The sequence below is a fragment of the Vicugna pacos genome, chromosome 4 (assembly GCF_048564905.1).
Source record: "Vicugna pacos chromosome 4, VicPac4, whole genome shotgun sequence".
NCBI lineage: Eukaryota > Metazoa > Chordata > Mammalia > Artiodactyla > Camelidae > Vicugna > Vicugna pacos.
In genome coordinates this window covers 44591130-44610323 of record NC_132990.1, presented here as the reverse complement: position 1 = coordinate 44610323, position 19194 = coordinate 44591130, and the positions used below count along the sequence as shown (strand labels likewise).

Genomic DNA, 19194 nt, shown 5'->3' with positions numbered 1-19194 from the left:
GGAGCCTGTAATCACGGAAGGTTTAGACCTAAAAAGGCATGAGTGATTGCTTAGAGCCAGCGGATGAGTAAAAGGCCAGCAGAATGCCCAGCACATAGTAGGCCCTCAAGCAATGGCCACCATGATCAGTACACCCTACAGCAGCCTCTTCTGTTTGTAGTGGAGGAAACTGAGACTGAGAGAGGTAAGTGATTGACTGAGTTTACAGACTTCCCACGGCAAGGACCGTTGGAGTCTGTGTCTTTGGCGTGGGCATCGCATCTCCTGCTATACTTTTTACGTGTAAATTTTTTATTTTAAAATCGTTCTCTGTTGGTACCATAAAGGAATTGCTTTATGGATGAATTTCCTGGGAAAAATGAGCAATAGGGCCTATCACTGACTTCGATCCTTGGCAGTTTATGAAACCTTGCTACAGAGGTACCCTCCAGTGAGTACGCTTGTTAAGTAGGAGAGAACAGTGGTTACAGCCACCGGGTCTGGAGTCTGACCTGATTCTCAGTACTGCCACTTTCTGCTAGCTTTGTAACCACAGGTAAGTTGTTGAGTCTTTCTCTGTCCCTGATTCCTCCTCTGTACAGTAGAAAAATTAGGACTACATTACAGGGTTGGTGGGAACATTAAATGAAATAATACAGAGAGCATTTTGGATAGTATGTGAAAAGTGGTATAGTGCTAATCAAGGGTAGGTGCCATTAATATTACTTTTGTTGTTATGTTAGTTATTATTGTAGAATAGCATTTGGTTAAGGTGGGTTGTTCCCAGGGTTTGGTCTGATAAGTGCCAAGACTCCTTCTTTATAGGGTGTCTCACCTATAACCTGATTCATGGCATCAATTTACTCATGGTTGTCAGCATATCCGGTGACAGTAGGCAATACTTTCAAATGTGGTTAAAGCAATTGAACAAGTAAGATCAAGAGGTGAGTCGAGTATAATTTGAGAAGACAATGGTCAGTGTGTAAGCATCCAGAATGAGGAGGAATTATTTTACTAGGGACAGACTGAGATCATGAGTCCAAAGCTGATGTCTCCAATACTAAATATTCTCTTTATTGTAAAAAAAAAAATTAAGGGTGATAAGATAGAATTCATTGTCTCATGTAAGTGAAGAATCCAAGATTTAGGCAGGACTACATTTTCGTGATCAAATGATGCAGTTATGTCCTGGATTCTTTCTCTCCATCTCTCAGTTCACTTTATTCTATATGTTGGTTTCTATTCCATGCATCCTGCTCATGGCAGCTCAGGCTAACATGCTCATGGTCTCAAGTCTGGCAGCAATAATGTAGGTCTTTCTCCTGTTTGTTCCAGCAAAATCCTGGCATTGGTTTGACTATGATTGGGGTAGGTGCCCATTTGTGATCTATTCATGGTGGCCCAGGGGAGTCAGGATCATCATGAGTCAGGTCTGTGTTTCATTCCTACCCCCACATCCAGGTCTGGTGTTGGCCTACATGAACCAAGAGTGTAAGAAAGATGGTTCCCTCAGGAAAATGTAGGCTTTGTTCTGAAAAGATGTCTTCTCGACAGACAAAAATAATACATGTTCACTCCAGCATCCAAGTTGGAGACAGATATATTAATAGATATATCCCAAATGGGTACATTTGTAGTCATTTTGTTTCCATTCATAGTCATTCTTCCATCTTTAAGTAAACAAGCTCTTCAGTTTCCCTTCCTCTCAGGACCTTAATCTTCCCAACTGCCAGGCCTTTAGTATCCACTGCTGGCTTTACCATCACTATTTCAACTGTTAGCAGAGTTGGTATGAAAAGGGTGGAGCCATAGCTAGTCAGTAAACCCAGCTGGCCACCCAGCATCCATATTGCATGTTGCCTTCAGTATATATAATGCCGGAACTTGAGGGAGCCCCCCAAATAGTAACTTTTCATGCCCAACTTTAGAATGAACTGAGAGGGAGAGATTCAGGACTCAAGCAGAGAGAGATTAAAACATCTCCTTTTTTAACTTTGAGGTTTAGGGAGTGCAGATATACAGGCTTGCTATCACTCCTCTGAATTGAACAGACACCCACAAACTGCAGAACTGCCCTGTGGGTGGCAGATCCTGCCCCACTAAACTTACCCCATGAAAGAAGGCAGAGAGACAGAAATGTGTCTTCACCGTAAGCAGGCAAATCTCAAAGAGAAAAAGAAAGGGCAGGGAACTGGTTTAAAAGTCCTCAACTATTCTTAAGTGTAACATTATTTTAACTCTCCCTAGATCATGATTTCTCATACTTGACATGATTAACATTTTGGGTCAAATGGTTCTCTGTTTGAGGGCTGTCCTAGAAGCACCCCCAGCCATTACCCACTAGATGCCAATTACATCCCTCCTACCCCATTAGTAACACGTGTCTCCAGATGTTGCCAAGGCAACATCACACCTGGTTGAGAACCACCACCCTAGAGTAAAAGGGACGTAAAAGGGGGAGAGGCCAAAAGTGTTGTAGGGACATTAGGGCCTCCACATGGAAGGAAACACAGGGGTGGGAAGGCAGGCAGTAACTCTCTTGAAATGAGTAAAACAGAAGAAAACAAAGAAACAAATCCACTTTGTTCAGGGGAGAAATTATCTTTTCCCTAAATTGGTACTGGTATGAAAGTGAAGATATATTTAAGAAAGCATTCAGCAAATATTTATTGAACACACTTGCTATTTGCCTGGCATTCTTAACAGGTCTCAGAGTTGTAGCAGGTTAGAAAAAGAAGAAAGAGAAAAAGAAAGAAAGAAGAAAACAGAAAGAAAGGAAAGAAGGAAGGAAAGGAAGGAAGAAAGCAAGCAAGCAAGCAAGCAAAAGAGCGAGAGAGAAAGAAATAAAGAGAGAGAAAAGAAAAGAAATAGTGGGTTCTTGGACAACAACTAGGAGTTTTAGGAAGATAAATAAGTGCAATATCTATTTGTCATTGACTTGAGTAAATAAGGTAGACAGGACATTCATAAACGTTATATGGAAACCAGGAAATTAGATTCATGAAACCGTTCAGAAAATTATTCCAGCCACTATCATGATTACTAGGATCTAAATTTCAAAGTTTGAAACAGTGGTTAATTTGATATGAGGATACCTTCAAGAAATGTATGGCTCTCAATACGTTTCAAAATTTAAGTAGAAATGCCTGTACTACTATTTCTGAATTCACAAATCTGGGCATTCCAAAGGTCTCAGTCTGTGTCCCTCATAAATGTCAAGTGTCTACTCTAATTACATATAATTACCACCATACTTTAATTAATTTGTCATTTAGATCCGCAACACTGCTGTTAGTTCTCCTCCACTTTTATTCACGTTACTTTTTAATCAGGTTTCAAAGCATTTCACAAGACCACGTCTGATTAAAACCCAATAAAACTAGTATCAAGAAAAAGTCTAGGAAAAAAGAGATACCATATAATCCCAGTTGTCAACAATGCATTTTTTAAAGTCAGCAAATTACTCTGAGGTCTGCTCCTCCTAGCAACTTCTGAAGAATCTGGAAACCCCAGCATGAGGAGAGACTTTTGTTCTTTTAGGGAAAGCATTAATGTTGTCTGCAGGTCTGCCACCGGAAGGAAAATGAGTGCCTAGGGCTTCCATTACTTTCTCTCTTTAATCTACAAACTCCTAACACTCCATTCTCCAGACTTTCTCACTGTTTGGGATCTGTACCATGGAGTTGGTAAAAATAATAATTATACCTCATATTTTCACTGCGGTATTCACTTTTCAAAGTGCTTTTGTATCTGTTTGAGCTTCCAGACACCCAGGAAAGGATATTATTAACTTTATTTTGATAAGAAGAAACTGAAACTCAGAGAGGTCTAAGATCTCCTGTCAGCCGTAGTTAAGTTCTCTGCCGGACTGGGTCCTCCATGATTTGGACCATTTGCTAAGTGCCCTATGCTGAGGCCCGTGAGGAGGGGGTAGTGGGTGAAATAGGGGCTATCTCAAGACAGCGGGACAGGAGAAAACATTTTGTGGGCATAGGGGTATATGGTCACACATTTAACCTTTCCTTCACTTAGTAAATATTTACCGAGCATGTGCCATGTGTCAGCAACCTTCTAGGTATCTCAGAATGTACCACCACAGCCTTCAGCTTCTTTATGAGCAAAGGAAAAGAATCTCAGCCTCCAGTCCGAGTGTATGAGAGTCAGAATTGTGTCGCTCCCTTTAAAGCTCATAAAATTGCTGCCTCTCAGGGCATATCTATCAGGAGACTAACAGTACGTGCACTCAGGATAGTGTGGAAATAGATTACTGATTATATATTGGTTGGTTTTCTCAGCCATACTCAAATCCAAGAGCAGCACTGATCGATCATCCATAGACTCATAATCAAATCTGTGAAATGTTGTAGTTGCCAGAAGAATATTTAATACACTGGTAAAGCAGTTGGAGAGCAAATTTGGCAATATGTAGCAAAGACCTTAAAAATATACAAACTGTTTCACTTGTTTTATTTTGTTTTAGTTTCTGGGAATTAATCCTCAGGAAATACTTCTATATATGAAAAAAATCTGCTTGCATATGATGTTAAATTCTTTATTGTTTTATTCTAGTGAAACATTTCTTACAAACTAGCTATCCAAAAATAAGGAAATGGTTAAACCATTGTTTTCTAAAGTGTGCTCTGGGGAACACCAACATCGTATGATGCTCTGTGGTGAAAACAGTTCCACATTTAATTAAGTTTGAGAAATGAGCACTCTAATCTCCTCTCCTGGAGCTTCTCAGGACATAACAGTGCAGATATAAAGTAACATAATAACACAGGTATACAGTAACATCTTTAACTTTTTCCAATTGGGTGAATTCTAATCTATTTACTTTTGGACCCCAGTTTTTGAAATAACATATATTTATATTCTATGGACCTAATGCCAGGTTAAATAAATTATAATCAACTCAGAAATAATATGCAGGCATTAAATTTTATTTTTTAAAGCACATACATAATAACATGAGGTGATGAAATATAATTTTATGGAAAAAATAATGAGATAGAAAATCTGTATATGTATGAAATGTATATATATAAATATATGATACAAGAGATATATTATAAATGATTACACTATAATGTAAAAATGCAAAATAAAAAGACAAGAACAAAAAAAGCAAAAGGCATTTGCCAGCATTCTGGACATGGGGTCATATTCCAGGTACTTTTTTGTTCTCATTTTTACCACTTTGCAAACTTTTAGTTACATGGTTAAATTGCTTTTAAGATAAAAATATCTTTTAGACTCAGGAATAAAGGAAAATATGCAGCTACAATAATTACTTTGGTCAAGCTGAAAAATACAATTTTGTGAAGTTAGTATCTACCAATATGTATGGATAATAAACAAATCAGTAGACTAAAACTTAAATGTCCACATAGTTATGATGCATAATTTTTCTCATCCCTGGTTGAAGATCTTTCTGATTTCAGCAGCTGAAATTTAGTATGATGTATACATAAAGCATGGTTGACCAGCTCTAAGTTGAGCTGAAGAGTGTTTTATTCACTGCCACCCAAGGGGCTAGGTCTAGGTCCTTAATTTATTTTATTCTCTCTTTTCTCCCCACCCCAACCCCTCTGGTTTTCATCCATCTCTCCTCCACTTCTTTCAGAATCCGTAAGCATTTGTTACCAAATTCCCACACCATGTCCTTCCCATCAGGATCCACTTGACTGTACTTATCCAGCTCCCTGGAAACGTGCAGCCTTTGTTTTAACTTTGCACATGCTTGGTACTTATAATAGAAAGAGACAGGAACCAAGATGTTTGCTTTTTCTAGTGAGAGAAAATAAAACAAGAAGACAATCCAAAGGAAGCCATAGTGAGATCACCAGTAGATAAACATTTCACAAGAGAAATGATAACCACTATTATGAGAAGCAAATGCAGCTTTTTTTTCTTGGCTATAGAACTTTAAAACAGTCTCTGAAAACATCCCGTTATCCCTCAGCTAGCAGACACACATCTTCCAATATTTGACAAATACCATCTTGAATCTTTCTTGGTGCAGGTGGTTCTGACTATGTCATGCTGTTACTCTCTTCTCAGTTAAAGTTGCATTTCTTTCTCAAATTCCTTCTGCACAGAAGAAAAACCTTAGCAGATGGATTAGGGTAAAGGAAATGGTACATAATGAATCACATTTGAAACCCCAGCATGCAGATCAATATATAAATGTATATAGTCCTCCTCCTCTCTGTGTTCAGTGAATTTGAGTCTTCCAGAGACTCAAGAGGCCAGAATCCTGCTGTGCTGAGAAAGCTTCTCACTGCAGCTGTGACTCTCTCCTTCAGATACTCCTTTATCCCCCTTTGCCACTGTGCAAGAAATGTAGTAATGTCTCCTAGACCAAGCAGTCTGAGCACGTGCAGATATCAAGATCAGAATTGTCATCCTCTAGAGCTCTAGGGAAATTTCCCAGTGAGCATTTGCTATACACTGAATGTTTGTGTCCCTCCCTTGCAAATTCGTATGTTGAAACCTAATCCAGAATGTGATGGTGTTGGGAGGTGAGGGTCTTTGGGAGGTGATTATGTTATGAGCGTGGAGCCCTCTCGAATGGAATTAGTGCCCTTATAGAAAGAGATCCCAGAAACTCCTCCCTGCTTCTACCGTGTGAGGACACAGCAAAAAGATGACCATTTATAAACTAGGAAGCACATTCTCACCAGAACCTGATTTTGGACTTCTAGCCTGGCAGACCTGTGAGATAAAAAAATCTCTATTGTTTATAAGTCACCTTGGAATTTTGTCATAGCACATAAATCACATATGGTATTTTGTTATAGAAGCCCAAACAAACTAAGAGACTATTATTATCCCTGTTTCACAAAAGGTGTGGCAGTGGGTAAGTTCAACTGATGTTGCTGAAGTTGCAGAACGTGCTAGCAGTCTGAAGCCAAACTCTAGAATAGAAATTGCTCATTCGACCAAATTGAATTACGCCAAAGTACATTGATAATATTTTCTTTCTCCTAAGGTTTAACTGTATATAATCACTTTTTATTTTTTCTTCCAATTCAACCCCACGGTTGGTTAGCTAGAAGCTTTCCTTAATAAAACAGCATGAAAAAGCATGGAAGGTCAAATCTCCAGACACCTCACCACCTACATTTCCAGCATCCTGTGACCTGATTGGAATTTTGACATTTTTGGATTTAGACACTAGGTGATATTGTTATTACCAAACCTATGTGAGGTCTAACCTTGCATTTTAGTATAATAAGACTAACTCTTAAATGGGAGCAGCTGTTTAATGGGTCAGTCTGTAAAATCCCACAGCTTTTGAGGTCAGCTGGTGGACTTGTGTTTTTAAGAAATTACTATTTGCAAAATACTTTATTAGTCTAACTGTGGAGAAAAATGTATACACATATAAGGAAAAACGAGAGCCATCGTGCATTTTTAATAAGAGAATAATAAGAATCCCAACATTTGACAATTTTGTGATAAGTTGTCTTCAGATTTTTAATTCTACAGTTAAGTGAATTCTGTTACCTTCTTTCCTTGATATCACTTTTGCATAGAAGTCTTGTAACTACTTACAGAGTTTTGCTATCATATTTTTTGCATTTGGGAACAAAGCTTCTTGGAAAGTTAGAGTGTGATTTGTATCTAATTGCAGCACACCAAACAATTTCCATCATAAGCGATCTACAGGCCTCTGAGTTAGGAGTGAGGCTGATATATCGGTTTCTTGCCATCAGAAGTTACCAAATAGGCAAAAATGTTGATGATGGTACACACAAGGAAAGTGTTCACTGTGACTAATAGTTTTGAAGAAACAATCTTCATGTCATAGTAGATAAAGCTGTGAGAGAGCCATGACTTCCAGGGTCAGTGGTAAAGCTGAGGGTAATTCTGGCTGCATGTGGTACCAATAACGAACAGAAAGACTGAAACATGTCGTCAGGAGGTCAGGTTTTGGGGGTTGCCATTTAAAAAGCTTTGGGGTGGGGATAAATTATTCCAGTAGAGAAGCTCCACCCACAGAGCATGTGCGTGTTTCATCCTCATTCCTGCAGAAAATCTGAGTATCAGACAAAGCTGGTAAGATATTTGAACACACACACACAGAACGACTTAGTATTTCTTCGGTGAGTGTACTCACCAATAAGGCTAAGAAAATCTGAAACAGAAGTGGGTGGGCCCCATATAATTTTATCAGACTTGGTGTCTCTTCTTTCTCAGCTACCACTCCACTCAGTTCCTTCATCTGACGTCAGCCAGGTAGTATTGGATTGAAAAATTACCCTAAGTTTCCCAGTGAAAGATTGTCTTCTCCATGGAAAACAAATCCGAATGGCATAGAGAAGACAGGCTCAAGTATCCAATACCTGGTTCTTTCAAAGCCCATTAAGCCTGGTGCTTAGGAGGGTACCTCTCTGCATGTCTGTGTAACTGCCTCCTTTGCTCATTTCTTAGTCTCTTTCGTGTTGCTCACTTCTTAGTCTCTTTCGTGTTGCTCACATGTTGACATTAAGTGGGAGCATTTTGGCTGATGCTAGCACATAAAATTGATGGTTGTGATGGCAAGTCTTGAAGAATGATTGAAGAAGAATGATGAGTAAGAGCTCTGAAAATTTGTAAATTCCAGTAACTGGGATTTTTTTTTTTTATAAACAGAAAAAATAGTTATTTCTAGGAAGTACTTTTCAGTATTTTCCAGAGTTAGGAGATGGTGAGGAAGACAAGCAACGAGGATGTGGAAGTTAAGTGATAGGATGGCTGTGGCAGAGTTTGATCATTCCTGGGGGTAGATTTGTTCAAGTTGAACCTGCAATTTTGGATAGAGATGTCTTGGTCAGTGTATCACAACTGGCCTTCTGGAAAAAAAAACCCACAGAAGCGAATGTACTTAAGTTGTACCTTACTCAGGGAACACAGTGGATATACAAACCAAATGCTAGTTAACACCAGTAGCAGTTTTGATGAGTGTATAGGGACAATGGCAGGTAAAAAGTCCACTAGAAGGGACATATAGAACACAAGACTTAAGAGAATGAGTTTTAGAGTCAGAAAACACCTGCAGTAAAATCCTACGGCCGAATCATTTACTGAACTTCTCTGAGACGTAGTTTTTCTGGCAGGTAGAATAACATAGTACTTCCTTCATACACAAGGAGAAAGCAGAACCAAAAATCAAGTCCTGGTTTGCGGCGTTTGTGATTTCCATGGTGTACTCCCGTCATGGCTGATTTCAGATCACCAGCGTGATGTCACTGAGTGTGGAGCTGGAACCATGTGGTATTCCCACTGTATGTACAGATACTCTAGGCACAGATAACCTCAAGAGCATGGATACTAGTACAGTTCAGTAAAATATTTAGGAAGTGATGAGTTTTGAGTATTTATTACCGTTTAAAAATATGATTTATTTAATTAAAAGTTTATATACTTTGATTTTTAAGAATAGCTGTGCTTATAACCTTAACCACCAGTGTATAAAATCCCTGAAAAGTTGACAATTGGCTTCCATGAGCCCGGAGCAGACTCCTGCACTCCACTGGCTCTGGCGAAATGCATATCTGCTCTTTGGTCGAGGAATAGGGTGTCCATGGGAGCCTCACTGGACTTGACTTAGACCCAGAAACTAGCCTTGTTCGCCCTAGTTCACAGATGTTAACATTTACACAATTAGCATCTTCAGTTTAAAAACAACAGTGGCAGAGATTCCCTCAAGCTATACCGAAAATCCCGAGATCTGCCAAACCTTACCCAGATGCCAGCAGCCAATAATTGATGATGGGATTAGGAAGGAGAGTGAAGAAATGTTACTTGTTAATTTATGATTGTGAAGACCACATACCACGACAAGAAACATTATGCATAAATGAAAGGATTCCTGGCTTGGAGAGAATTCACATCTTCCGGCCTTTCTTCTGCTCCCTGTAGCTCCACCTAAGGGCTTCCTATTCACTTTTTCCTAATCGAAAGCCCATCAATGAAGTGTCTTCACAAAAATTCTGGCAACTGTGGAGTTCTCAGGAATCAGCAGTCGACGAAGGCATTCCAGTACCATGTCATGCAGGCTGTTAAAGAAATCCAGCCCTGGTGATAATGTGTATATTCATTCTGTGTAAATGATTAAGTTTAAAAAACCATACAATGAATCATGGTAGCAAGGCCAGACTTGCTTTGATTAACTACACTGGTATAATGAAACCCAACAGAGCAATCACTGAAACATTTCGCGCCAAGTGTAAATCTTCTTGAACTCGGGGGAAAAAAAAGCATGTTAGGCAATGAGAGGAATACAGGCGTAGAATACAGTCGCGTTTCACATAATGAGAGTAGAGGCGGTTGTAAAGAAAAGGGAATGTTACAAAGTTGTTAGCTGTGTTTGGCAAGAATGAGTCATTTAAAAAGTGTCAATCATGATAATCCAACATATTTTTAATCTAAAGGTCAATAGAAGCAGCTTCTCAGGTGGTACAATAGTTACGCCAAATATGAAAGCAAGTGGTTATAAGATGATTTCAAGTGTTACTACTGTACCATAATGTGTCTTGGAGAATTAATCTCAGCTCTAAATTGAAGAGCAAGGATTGATTAGGTAGAAGAATTTTTATTAAAAAATGTTCTAAAATAGCTGGTGACACTCTCATTCCAACCAAAGTGCTCAGTGGAGTTCTTATCATTCAGACGTGGCTCAGCGAAAGCTATAGGGTGTCTTCTGTGATATAATAGTTATTTTTCTCTAGAGGGTAGTTCTTCATCTCCTAGTGCTGGTGTCTACAGAATGAAAACTCTTCCCTTACAATAGCCTACAACTCATTTCCTCAAAGGCAAGAGTAACGTATGCCTAAGAATCATAAAGTCAGTGTTCTCTGATGGAATGGCCAGTCCTTTACGAGCACGCAGAACTATTCCAACCCCTGCATATTTTCAGTTTTGTCCAGCTTTCAAAGGTACTTCAAATGTGCTTGGGTCATGTTGTACACTTAAGCATTAGAAATAGTGCGTGAGAGAAAAGTAAAATTGCGTCCTTTCTTTAAGGTTTATGGGAACATGTGGCCTTCCTTACAGGGAACACAATCGCTACCTTGGCAGTATTAGGCTTCCGTCTCGTGAGCTTCATATGTATAGGTTAAATATATGGGAAGTTTTGTAAGGCTATAGAAATTGTGTCAGAGAAAACAATCCATGAGAGGTCTGAGCCATATGAAGACCACTGGATACATTCATTTTCATGATAAAGCTTTTTTCAAAGTTATTAGATTGCATAATTCAATCTATGTTATCACAGGGGAGCTTGGAACCAACCATTGCTGTAGATTATAGAAATAATTCTATATCCACACAGTCGGGTTACAGAAAAGCTCACCCAGAATTGGTTGGAGACTAGCAGCAGGATATTCTCTTCTGTTGAACCTCATAAATCTAATGGATAATTTATTTCTGTTACCACATGAATTAAAACCACCTTCATATTTAAAAATACCTCACACAGGCATGGATATATATATACACACACATTATATATGCATATATATACACACACATATATATGTCACTCTTCCTGGTAATCTCTCAAGAGCAAATTTTACATAATTTGTCAGTTAAACATTTATGGAGCTTTAGTTGTATTCTCAGAATGCTTTTGGTGGTTTGGTCAAAGGAAACAAAAGAAATCAAAGATGAAGGAACCACTCTTTCACATTCTGTGCTTTTCTTAGGAACTTTGTCTATGGGAGAAAATGACTACATCGAGATTATTTTAAATGTGCTAGGAGACAGACATTTGGACCCTCTAGTACTTCTTGTTACTTTACTTTCCCTTTACTTCTTTTCTCCCTAGATTATTATTATTTTTTCTAATTAAAGTATAGTTGCTTTATAATGTATTAGCTTCTGGTGTACAGCATAGTAATTCAGTTATACATATACATACATTCTTTTTCATTATAGGTTATTACAAGATATTGAATATAGTTCTCTGTGCTATACAGTAGGGCCTTGTTTATCTATGCTGTATATAGTAGTGCGTATCTGCTAATCCCATACTCCTAATTTATCCCTTCCTCACCCCCTTTCCCCTTTGGTAACCATAAGTTTGTTTCCTATGTCTGTGAGTCTCTTTCTGTTTTGTGAATAAGTTCATTTGTGTCATTTTTTTAGATTCTACATATAAATGATATCATTTGGTACTTGTCTTTGAGCTACTTCTTAGTATGATAATCTCTGGGTTCATCCATATTGCTGCAAATGGAATTATTTTGTTCTTTTTTATGGCTGAGTAGTATTCCATTGTGTATATATGTGTTTGTGTATGTTTAGGTGGGAAAAAGTTATCATCTATGTTAATATCATTATTAATATTAGATTTGCTAATGTTGGCAAAGCTATATTAATATTACTCAATATTATTTTACTTTTCTTAAAGACTGGAGATGTCTTTGATGACATTATATGTATATGCTTATATCTCTATACTTTTACAGATACCCTGTATGTTATGGCATGTATTTCTTGACAGTTTTGTTTTTTCCTTGCATCATTGCAATTTCTAGGCCTGGCATGACTATTAAAAAATCTTCAAATGGGCAATGGTTGTAAATGTAGAAATATTCATACTTGCAGTACAGAAAGGGGACATTTCAGAAATATTCTAGATTGTTTTTCTAAAAGGCCAACTCACAAACTCTGCAGATTTATCCATTTCAGGCTCACTGACTACAATACAGAAATATACTTGGCAAAAATCCAAGGACTGGAGACATTTAAAAGCAGCATATTTTCATAAATCCCTTGCTTTTCCCAAACACCATCAGTTACTTTTCTACCACTCATTGTATAAAATCAGAAGAGAGGAGAGAAGAGATAGGTTAAAAAGTGTTGACCTTGGCCTTTGCAGTCTGTTACCCAGCAGAGCAGACGTGGACAGGGAGGATGGCCAAAAGAGAGAGACAATGAAACCAACTCCTAGACGGGGGTTCACTTATATTGACTTTCACAAAACACGTCTGCCCTGTCATGCCAATGAAGTTCTTAAAATTGAAATTTAAATGTCTTCCTGGCTCTGAGAAAACAGTTGCAGGACAAGGCCAGCCTCCCTTGCCTTTTGGGGGAAAGCCTTCACTTTCATGGAGTGAAACTTCAAAAACTGCACTGTTCAGAGTCTCTTTTACAGACTTAAAGCACATGCTTTTCAGAGCTCTGTTATAATGTCTCTCTTTTCTAGAAACAGTCTTCCCTTATCCATGGGGGACATGTTTCAAGACCCCCAGTGGATGCCTGAAAAGCGGATAGTACCGAACCCTATATATACGATGTTTTTTCCTACACATACCTACCTACAATAAAGTTTAATTTATCAACTAGGCACAGTAAGAGACTAACGACCATAACTAACAATGAAATAGAGCAGTTATAACAATACTCTGTAATAAAAGTTATGTGAATGACGTCTCTCTCAAAATACCTTATTGTACTGTAGTCGACCTTCTTGTGATGATGTGAGATGATAAAATGCCTACATGATGAGATGAAGTGAGGTGAATGATGTAGGCATGACGTAGCGTTGGGCTACTATTGACCTTCTGATGATGTGTCAGAAGAAAGGCCATCTGTGTTGGGTTGTCCTGGATCATAGAGCACGTTGGGCAGTCGATGATGATGGTTGGGATGGAGCCGGAGGGCTTGGGCCAGCATGAGATTTCATTAGGCTACTCAGAATAGCATGTGATTTAGAACTTATGAATTGTTTACTTCTGGAATTTTCCATTTAATGTGTTTGGACTGCAGTTGACTGCAAGTAACTGAAATACAGAAAGCACGGATAAAGGGGGACTACTACACTTCTCTTTCAAATAAACGTTATTACTCTCTGAGAGGCTACAGTTGCAGTTGTAATCTTCGTGCAATGTTTGCATTTGACCTGGCTTGTAAGCATTACAAAGTGGATGTTGGGAAAATCTTCTGCGTGAAAAGTATTACAATGTTTGGTGCTATCTTAATTGAGGAGGTGCAAATTTTATATAGGTGTCCTATCATTGCTGAAGAGAAAGACATGTTTCTGTATAATACAAACCAGTTCCCATCTAGCGTTCAAGAGCTGAAAACTTGACGATGAGAGTTGAAGTATCGTGTCTGTAGGCTGATTATCAGAAATGTGAACAAACTTGACCTGGGTCCCTCTGCAGTGCAGAAAGAGAAAATTTTCAAAGTGCTTGAAAGTCACACACACATAAGAACTCTCTGTTTGATTTGCATGGTTTTGAAATGGATATTTTTGGTTTATTTCTCAATTTATGTTCCTTGGTGGGCAAATCAGTCTCTCTCCTGCTCCACCTCATGAATATATGTGCCTTAGAAAACAGAAGACAGAGGTCACTCTGCAATCTGCTGACCTGAGATAGGGAGGGAGGGAGAGAGGGACAGGCAGTGGACAGACAGAGTCAGAACTGTGTCTGGTGCTCCTACCTTCAGAGCTTTATTGGATGGACTAAGAAGTCTGGTTTGTCCTTTGAGAAGGAGACACTGGATCAAAACTCAGGGGCCTCTGTGGTCAAGCAAAGGAATCCTGCATCAAAAACTAGGAAAGGAGAGAATCAGGGAAGAGGGTTCGAGAAGTCCGACCAGCTACCGCAAAGAGCCTGAGTCAAACCAAAGGAGGCTGCTGAAATGCTGGATTGGACCAGGTTTTAAACAGTTCGTCTCTTCATCCCCCACCCCCACTACCCATGAAGGTCATAGCAGCTTTAGAGAATAAAGGTCGGCATTTTCTCTGCACATCTGTGTTTATTGTGAATACTCTTGTGACTTCAGGACACTCTGTTACAGTGAAGCATGGAGGAGACTGCAACCTCTTCCCAAGTTTGTCATCCTTTCTTCTCGTTATTCCCAGCACCTACGATGTCACCCTCTTCTTCCCCCATCTATCATCCAGTCACTGTCCCTCTTATCAACTGAGTTCCACTTGTTATATTTGTCCTTTTTTAAGGCTTTCTCTGACCCACACTCTTGCCACTATTTCAAGCCTGCAAAATCTCCTTAATGGTTTAAATTCTATTTATTATACAATTTCTCAGTTAGCATTGGAGATATTCATTCAGAGATGTTCCTCCCAGACTGTAGAGGAGGAACCAGGATCTAGGAGTCATCTTCCCATCAGAAAAGGACCAGGTGTAAACACATAAATGATCGCGCGATGGATGCATGAATGTTAGAGAAGTTATCCACACTTTGCTTCTGGCATTTTATATTTGTTGGTGCAAATGACCTTCTTCTGTCATAGTTTGATAGCTAAGAAAACATAGCTTAATCAATAGCTTTCAAACCAAAGAATACAGGAACAATCTGACATGTAATCTGTGCTATTCTTCTGACTCTGAACACCTGTCCTATGTTCAAAAGAGTAGAGAGGATATTACAGAGCACAGTAAATAAAAGTCTCTGATGTGCTCTAATAATCCTAAAACTTCGTTTTAGCCACTTAATCCCTTTATCAATTTTTTAAAGCATTGTTAGCCTTCCTGTTGATCAGATCAATGAGAAAAGAAGAAGGAGAAGAAAAGGAATAGACAGTAATTGAGTATAATTCAAGTTATATACATTATCTTATTTATGCCTTGGGACAATCCTGAGAAGTAAGAATTTTGCCGCTGCTTCCAAAAAGTTTGTCTTCCTTTGTTCTGGTTATCATCCCCATGTCAAATGAAAGAGGATTAGAAAAGTTTAGTAACTTGACATCACACAGAGAATGAAGAGAGGAATTGGAATTAAACACTAGTCTCCTAATGCCCAGTCTGATTTTCTTCCCCCTGGACAACGTTTCCTGCAACTAGGAGCATCATAGGATAGAGATGCAGTCATGCAACCTTTAAATATAAAGTGCTCACATCCTCCATGGACGTGCTGAGAGACACTTGAAGAGACTGCTTTTCTGGGTTGCAAATCTGGGTTGCAAAGCCACCAATGTACATCAAACAAAAGTGAGTTGGTAGCAAGTACTTTGCTCTGGAGAACACATCTACACACCTTCTAGCTTGGGTGACAGTTTTCATCTCTAGCAGTTTCACAGGTTTGACCGCTTACTTGAATCTGTTGCATAAGACACACACACACACACACACACACACACCCCAAGAGCCTCTGTTGTTCCCAAGGACCATAAGTTTGTGCTGGTGAAAGCCCACAGAGCACAGCAGAGGGCCTCCGAGCAGACAGCGAGGTGAGGGTTGCTTTCAGCTTCCCTATAGAAGGAAGAATGCACATGGGCTGCATTTTATGCAGCGGCTGTAACGGGGGAGAGTAACCCTCTCTCCATCAGGAGAATGAGTGAGCCCCTGCGTCTCACTGGGTGATTTAAACAGAAACTACGTCGTGAAGCTGACAGTCTAAACTGGAACTCAAGTACAACAGGTGCCAGATTTCCCTTTTAGATTTTTTAAATTTTTGGACAGAACTACACATTTTGTGAGCCAGCTGCGCTCATCCTGAAAGGGCTGGTGCCCTCCCCAGGGGGAATAAATACTCCACTATTGTGAGTCTAACAGAGACATCTACTGGCTGAGTCCTGAGCTTCCAGACTGGTCTCTGCTGGACCCTGTAGTTGACCAACCCCTCATCTCTGACAGCTTGCACAGAAATGGAAATGATAATAATAATGATTATATTTGTTCATACAGAATTACTCATTGCACATTTGGTGCACCTGTGGAGATTGAAAAATTCACAGAAGTCTGGGTGGGCAGGTTCAGTAAAGTATCAGCAGTTTGCATGTTGACTTTAAAAATTTCTTTGCCACATCTGCCCAAGGAATGGTTCCCCTATATTCAGGTTCCCTATCTAAACAAATCAAATATGAAGTTCAAATTTGAGAGTAGGGCATCATGGATAACCATTTTTCTACCTTAGAGGACCAGCAGATTAAAGAGAAGTGTGTGTGTAAATTACGAATTCCAGCAAAATAAATCCAGCAGTAAATACTGAAGCGCCCCAGTGGTGGTTTATTTTCATATTAAGCATCAATTTATGGGGCAAATATAAGATACTGATGGATCTCTATTGGAGGGAGAGACAGTACTCATGAGCAGAACCCCCCAGATAATGTTGTCTTCTAGCCGCTGGGCTTTGTGTCTGCTCCTCCTGAGATCAGGCCAGTATCTGCAACATTAGGACCAGGTCCCTATAAGTCAGCATGAACAAGCCCCCTGATCTTTACTGGGAGGGATCATGAATTAGGGGACTAAATATAGGCAAAGAAATCCAATAACTAAACCCTCACAGCCAAGACATAAGCAAATATAAATCCCGCTTGTGTTATTATAATGCCTACCAACCTAACTGAGAACACATTCATTTTAAGCTAAATAAATTACTGCTACAATTATCTGACCTTGAGGTCACCTCCTCTAGGAGATGGCCAGCACTTGTATTAACTGTTCCACACTTTACTGTAAGTGGCCTCAGCCAATCAATGCCAGATAAATGCTGTTAAAATATGCATTTAATTAACTCAGTTCTTCATTTATTTGCTACTTTAGCCTAGGGATGAAGAAGAAAGTGAAGTTAAAGTCTGCATATTCTCAAGTAAGACTTCAGAATGAAGAGTTTTTCCTTCTCAGTCAAAGCACTGTCTCCCTTGTTAATCTGGCCAAGAGAGCATCCCTTAGGCCTTAACAGAACAGTCCATCCATCTGAAGAGTGGGGCTTTGCTAGTGCCATTTATAACCCCACACTCAAAGAAGTAACTTTCCGTTTTCCATCAAGAGATGGACTTACCAGATGTCTTTTGCACTGATGATTTGATCCCTCTTGGACTGTGAGCAATTATTCTAGGAGCCTTCTGATCACAAGGATACAATGGCAATTATATCACTAATGTATGGATTCATGCATTACCTAACTGTTTTCAAGAAACAGCCATTGTTTTGGGCTGTATTTTGGAATATTTGCCTACTCCTTCCTCCCAATGTTATGCAAAATAGCCGAACAGCAGTCCCTGGATAATACGCTTCTTACCAATCTCTTCTTTTGGTTTGGCTATTGCTGTTGAAGGCACATTATTATTCTCTGAATATTTATCTGCTTCTCCCACATGTCCTAGATGTGTTAGCCAACACCATGTGGTACTGGGCTGCCAACAGATGTGATGTGTGTTACTTCAGGCTGAAGCATTTAAGAGCTGATGCACAACCTTCTACCTCTCTCTTGTGGTTCCATGATGATCCAGAAGGTGGAAATGATAAAGATACAAAACAAAACAGAAGCAGCACAGTTTGCTGGGTCATGGTAGAGAGGAAAGCAGCTGTGAAGGGTCCTCTGACTCACACCTCATTTTACATGAGCAGAAAAGAAACCTTTGTTGTATTAAACCACTGAGATTTCAAGGTTTGTTTATCACAGCATAATCTAGCCTATGCTGACAAATATAATTGGCTGCTATGGTAATAGACAAATCCATAATCTGTAGTACTAAGTAACCATCTAAACTATAGTAATTTGGATCTAATTTGCATGAATATTAATTCTTTTAAACAAGAGAGGAAAATGATGATAGTCCACAGACTTGATACCTTTAGAATAAGCCACTTGTTCATTAATTTTTAATGAGAAACATTCATTATTATGAAATCTTTGACAAGACTTTGATTTTGGGGGGTAAATGATGACCATAATTAAGCTCCTCATAATGAACACAGCAATTTTTAAACAGTACAATTTATATAATGTGTCTCCTCTGGGAGGCTTAGTTTTCTTAATAAAAAGAAACAGTGGATATATGACTAGTTTTCATAATACATGAGGGTTTGTAGTCATTATTATATGCATCTCCACTTCCATTCATTCATTCATTGCATTGAAACATAGCCTTTCTGCACTTTTTGGCAGCATTAAGTTTACTTAGTCCAAGACTAAATTTTAAAAAAGGAAACTTTAAGGACATTATCGAATGCTGGGTTACCAGCAACATAACTTTTTCCCTCTAAAGGGCTTTCTTGTTATGGTTGGCTTAATGTTTTATTTATCTATGTCATTTAAAATCTTTTTAATTCTGTCATTCTTTTATGCAGCCCACAAACGTATTCACATGGACCATAAGTCAGTCATTCATTAAAATACTGAAACTATTTTTCAGTAGCATTTGATATCAGAAAAAAAAAAGAATAAAAATAGAAATCCCTCTTGTTTGCTCTATTAGAGAAGCCCTCATGGGTTACATCTTGCCCTAGATCACAGCAGAGAAAGTTTCCT

At 38.9% G+C, this 19194-nt stretch overlaps 1 long non-coding RNA gene across 1 annotated transcript in view; it reads left to right on the top strand.

The window, feature by feature from the left end:
• Positions 1-19194, top strand: part of LOC140695856 (uncharacterized) — an 89977-nt gene that overhangs the window by 57598 nt on the left and 13185 nt on the right. Inside the window, exon 5 of the long non-coding RNA XR_012071686.1 lies at positions 1-184. This is a non-coding gene — a long non-coding RNA (uncharacterized lncRNA). The remainder of the gene's footprint in view (positions 185-19194) is intronic.